Raw genomic sequence first — 5,631 nt, 5'->3', positions numbered from 1 at the left:
CAAGTCCTCCTGAATTTCACTGGGCCTAGGGCTGCCCAGTTAGAGAAAATGTTTCCCAACATTCCTTGCACCTGGGTGTGTCCATAAATCTAACCTCTGGCCAGTGGAAGTGCTGTGCACAAATTCTGAGGCCACGCCCTTCAGGGGAATCCACCTATGCTCCCTGCACCCTCTTCCCCTTCCTGCTGGCTGGGATGTGGATGTGGTGCTGGAGGGGGAAGGACCACCTTGAACCCAGAGCTGGGAAGCCCACGTGGAGGGTGGCAGAACCTCCCTCAGGCCGGGCCTGCCTGTCGGCTGGCTGTGATTTGAGAGGGAGCTACACATCTGTTAAGGCATTGCCTCCTGGGGTGTCTTTGGGCCTTAACTCAGGCAGTGTACTCAGACAGTATAAGACATTGGGCTCCGAGGAGAAGTCTGGAAAAGAGGTGCAAGTTTGAGAATTTTTAACATGTGGGAATAAGGAAAGCCGTGAGTGTGGAGGAGACTGTCTAGAGGGAGAGAGGAGAGGCTGGGAGGAGGAGTGGTCGGGTGGAGCCTCAGGAGTCCACACACTTAATGTCTGGGTTTCAGAAACCATCAAAGGAGGCTGAGAGGACACAGCTGAAGCAGTAGGTGGACACCTTGGAAGGAGCAGGTCCAGGAGCAGAAGGGAGGGAGAGCGTGAGCAGTGTCCGTGAGAGCTTCGGTGGTGCCTGGCCAGCCTCGTCCATGATGACTGGGCGAGTTGTCACACCAAGGGGTTGTTTGCTAATGAAGATTATTGTTGCCCGTGCGGCTCTGTAATAACTGCACATCTCTGGCAAGAACACAGAGAGATCTAATTACTGTGTCTCAATCCAATTTTCATGATAAATTGTCCAGAAAGATTGGAAATTGTCAAACTCAGCTTGATGCTTCATATAAAACACTAAGCAAACCTGCGTGTTTTAGTATCCTATCTCAAGGTCCCAGAAACGCATTTAAAGTAAAAACATTTTACGTCGGGGTAAAAAACACATAACATTTACCTAACAGGCAGCTGACCACAACTTTGCTACAGCCATTGTGGAGATGGCAACCGGGAAGACTCTATCCTAAACCAAGGTCACTAGTTACTTAGGGAGGTTCTAACAGGGAGCCTCACTGATGAAATGTCCTTAGTTGCAGAGTTGTACCACTGTCCTTCCTGACGCTGGAGGAGACAGGCCAGGGGAGGTGAGAAGAGGCGGCACAGGTGATCTCACGCGGTTGCTGCAGTCCCACCCCTGACCTTGTCCCAGACCTCAGCAGGCCACCCTCGTTTCCGGCAAACCAAGTGGCAAAGCCAAGAAACAAAATCTCCTGATTCTAGAGGCCAGTGGTTTTTTGCTACATCACCATACCTGATGTTGGTCTTGCTAAAATACTTTTTTAAAAAAATTACCATCTTAACCACTTTTCAGTGCGCAGTTCAGTAGTAAGTCTGTTCGTGTTGTCGTGTGACACACCTCCAGAGCGTTTCCATCTTGCAATGCTGAAACTGTTCCCATTAAGCCACTCCCAGTGTTCCCCTCCCCCAGCTCCTGGAAGCCACCATTTTACTTTGTCTCCATGTATCTGATCACTTTAGGAAGCTCAAATAAGTGGAATCAGACACCATTTATCTTTTTGGGACTGGCTTATTTCATTCAGCTTGAATGTCCTCAACGTTCATCCATATTGTAGCATTTGCCAAGATTTCCTTCCTCAAGGCTGAATAATATTCCATTGTATGCATATACTACATTTTGCTTTCACAAATTTATTTAAAAAGAAAGTCAGCTTCTCTGGCTACTGTGATCAGTGAAGGCATCTCTGAGGAGATGACCCTTGAGGTGGATTCTGCATGATAAGAAGGAGCGAATCATGAAACAATGTGGTGGAGAAGCAGTCCAGGGAAAAGGAAAAGCCTGTTCACAAGTCCGAAAGCTCACACATCTCAGAGGTGAAGAGTCGGAAAGGCTGAGTCACGTAATCAGTGGATAAACTAATGAGAGAAGGATGAGTCTTGCTGAGGCAGAAGTCAAGCTTAGAAATTTTAAATACATTCTAAGTGGAATCATTTATGTGTTTGCATGTGAATATTTGTAAATATTTTCCTTGTAATGGAAAAACTTGTATAAAGTTGTATCTGACATAAATCTGTTGTGTATCTACATGTGACAATGACCTTGTTATAATGAGAAAAAAAAAGTCAACTTTCCAAGCTGTATCCTTCTGGTAAAATTTCTTGTCTACCCAGAAAGCACGTAGAAGGGAGATGGCAAATTAGAGACCAACTTTCTCCAAGAAAGCGGACCCTCTAAATCAGCGGTGGACAAACTTTTTCTGTGAGGGGCCAGGGAGTAAATATCTTTGGCTTTGGCGGCCATACAGTCCCTGTCACAACTACACAGTGACTCTCCTCCTGGGGTGTCTGCCTGGCTTCTGCACTTTTGTAGTTACTGATGCTTTTGTTCACTGTCTTCTCTGCAAGCCTGAAAGGCAGGGGCTCTCCCCTCCCACCCGCAATGAATTTCTAGCACCTGGCACATCAAACCCACGGCAGGAACTTCACGTATATTGCATGTCCTTTTGCATGATGTAATTGATGGTTACTTATAATGGGGGAAATATGGTGTTTTCTGCTTGGCTAACTTCATCTAAAGCTACGGGAGTGTCCCTGCAGTGTGTCCAGCTCCTTGGGAAGGAGTTAGTTCACACATACTTGCCTGAAGGACAATGTCCAGTCATTTAAAACATCAGAGTTTGGGTGTCAATGTGGCAGCACGAAGATGAGAATTGAAGACAGTCCTGATAGCTCTGGATGGTGTAAGAGTGAATGCCTTCTGTACTGGCATGAAAGCAAATGTTTTATCCTCTTCTTTCTGTTCTTACCGACATCGAAACCTCTGTGCACGGTCATGTTTGTTGATCCCTGCACTAGGGCCCTAGCTGGCAGGGCACGTGGGCAGATACTCACCTCTACTCTACTCTCCATGCCCTGTGCAGGGTGTGGCATGCGTCCCCTGGAGGGGGTATCGCCTGGAGGGGGCATCTTTTTCTCGTCTCCTACGTGGGTCTCTTGTGGGCCAGCTGTGCCTGGACTGGTTCTGCTTAGCTCAGAATCTTCTGACTTATACAGTGGTCTCCTAACATAGCTTTTCCACCTCTGAGTTTCCCCTCATGTAGTTTTTTCTGCTAGATTCATCTCATCATTCCCATGCTCAGAAAACGTCAGCGGATTCCTAACGCTCTCGTGATGATCTCCTAGCCTTTGCCAGGTCTGGCCCCGTCCCATTTGTCACGCCTGGTCTGTGACCACCTCGCACCACACGTGCTACGCTGGCTCCACCCCAGCTGGACCCTTGCTGGTCTCCCGGCCTCACAGTGCTGGTGGCCGGAGCACTAGTGGCTAACATTTACTGACTTCTAAATGTGTTCCAGGTGCTGTGCCAAGAGCTTTGCATGCCCTATCTCACTTACCTCTCAGAATAGTCCTCTGAGATAGGATCTACACAACTCCATCCTTCCAAGCCTAAAATGCTTTACATGCCGTATCGCCTTTACTGAGAACAACCCCATGAAATAGAATCTATAAAACCACATCTGATGAATCCCAAATCGTCTTAACATCTTTTTTATCATTCACATGCATTATCTCCTTTCACTGTCTCGAGGATTCTGGGCAATATATTATTATCTCTGTTTTTCAGCTGAAAAAACCTGAAGCTCACAGATGTTTTGTAATTTTCTCAGGGGCACATAGGCAGAGCTGTTTCAGAGGCCTCAGTTGGTTTGATACCAAAGGCTGGACTCCTAAAAGAGACCAGTGGTTCTCAAACCTACTTACCCATAAGGATCACCAGTCACTGAAAGCTAGTTTAAAATGGGCACTGGTGTACCCCCCCAAAAAAAATAAATAATAAAAAAAAATAAATAAATAAAAATAAAATGGGCACTAACTCTAGAGATTCTGCCCCAGCTGACCTGGGGGGGGGCCCAGGAATGTGCATTTTCCCTATGCAATTCAGGCAGTTCTGCTGCAGGTGTTTTGTGGAACATGCGTTGAGAACCCCCGTGCTAGACCATCCTGTCCCAAGTGATGAATATTTACCTCTTCCATTTGGCAGTATATGGTCCGTACATTCGGCTGCTTCTGAATCACGATGACTGGGCTAGCCCAGCGGTGCAGAGCGGGACGCTTCCTTTCTATGTGTTGCGGCAGAGGAAATGTATCCATTTCATCCCAGGGAGGCCTGAGATCTTTGACTGTGGATTTAAGAGAAGCAGAGCACAGATGTGCTTCGCACCATTTAAAATAGTAATCTGCAGGAATTCCCTGGTGGTCCAGTGGTGAGGACTCCGCACTGCTACTGCAGGGGGCACGGGTTCAATCCCTGGTTGGGGAACGAAGACCCCGCCTGCCGCACAGTGCAACCAAAACAAATAAAAACAAAGAATAAAGTTAGTTTTAGAAAACGGTAACCTGCTTCTTCAGAAGGACAGTGCTTCCCACTCTGATTCTGCAGGTGAAAGAAGGAATTCTCTGGAAGAGCGTTGAAAGCATCAGTTATACACTGAGATCCTGAAGCTTGGCCAATGAAAGATCTATAAGTGTTTGGAAAATCCGTGATTTTCCTGATAGATTGAACAGAATGTGTCATTAAGGAAAATGGCTTTGCCCAATATTGGGATCAACCCCCGAGCATCGAGCCAAAGGGAGTTATTGTCAGGCCTTAACATGTAGTGGAATTTACCCTGCTAGGTTTCAGACTTGCTTGGGACCCACGATCCCTTTTTTTCTTTCCATTTTTTCCCTTTTGGAATGGGAATGTCTCTCCTGCGCCGGCTTCACTGTTGTATCCTGCAAGTAGATGCCTTGTCTGGTTTCATAGCTTCACAGATGAAGAGGAATTTTGCCCCAGGGTGAATCATACCCCAAGTCCCATCCATATCTGATTTAGATGGTATTTAGATGAGATTTTGGACTTGGAGTTGATGCTGGAATAAATTAAGACTTTTGGAGATGTTGGAGTGAAGTGGGAAGGACATGCATTAACTGTCTGGGGGGTGGACTGTTAATTGCGTCTCCTCCAAATTCACATGTTGCAGTCCTAACCTGCAGCACCTCAGAATGTGACCTTATTTAGAAACAGAATCGTTGCAGATGTAATTAGTTAAGATGAGTTCATACTGGAGTAGGGTGGGCCCTAACCCAATATGACTGATGTTCTTATAAAAGGGAGGAATTTGGACACAGACATACACGCACAGAACACCATGTGAAGATGAAGAGAGATTGCAGTGACACATCTACAAACCAAGGGATGCCAGAGATTGCCAGCAAACGCCAGAAGCTGGGAGAGAGGCATGGAACAGATTTTCCCTTTCAGACTTCAGGAGAAACCAACCCTGCCAGCACCTTGATTTTGGACTTCTAGCCTCCAGAACTGTGAGACAATGAAATTTCTCTTGTTTAAGCCATCCAGTCTGTGGTACTTTGTTATGGCGGCCCTAGCAAACTAATACAGATTTTGGCATGATTTAATGCTTTCTGGACACAGAGTGTCTTCCCTGAAGACTGTTTTTATCCCTAAGTTAATCAGTTAAGGATTCCATTTTCAGAAAATTCCAAGATACAGGGGAAAT

At 46.4% G+C, this 5,631-nt stretch overlaps 1 non-coding gene across 1 annotated transcript; it reads left to right on the top strand.

Annotated features, from left to right (window-relative positions):
• The first annotated feature begins 4,318 nt into the window (after positions 1-4,318).
• On the top strand, positions 4,319-4,391 carry TRNAS-GCU (transfer RNA serine (anticodon GCU)). The gene has a single exon. It is a non-coding gene; the product is annotated as a tRNA-Ser (tRNA).
• Positions 4,392-5,631: the final 1,240 nt, after the last annotated feature.

This window comes from Hippopotamus amphibius, chromosome 11 (genome assembly GCF_030028045.1).
Source record: "Hippopotamus amphibius kiboko isolate mHipAmp2 chromosome 11, mHipAmp2.hap2, whole genome shotgun sequence".
Taxonomy (NCBI): domain Eukaryota; kingdom Metazoa; phylum Chordata; class Mammalia; order Artiodactyla; family Hippopotamidae; genus Hippopotamus; species Hippopotamus amphibius.
This window is presented reverse-complemented; position numbering and strand designations above follow the sequence as displayed.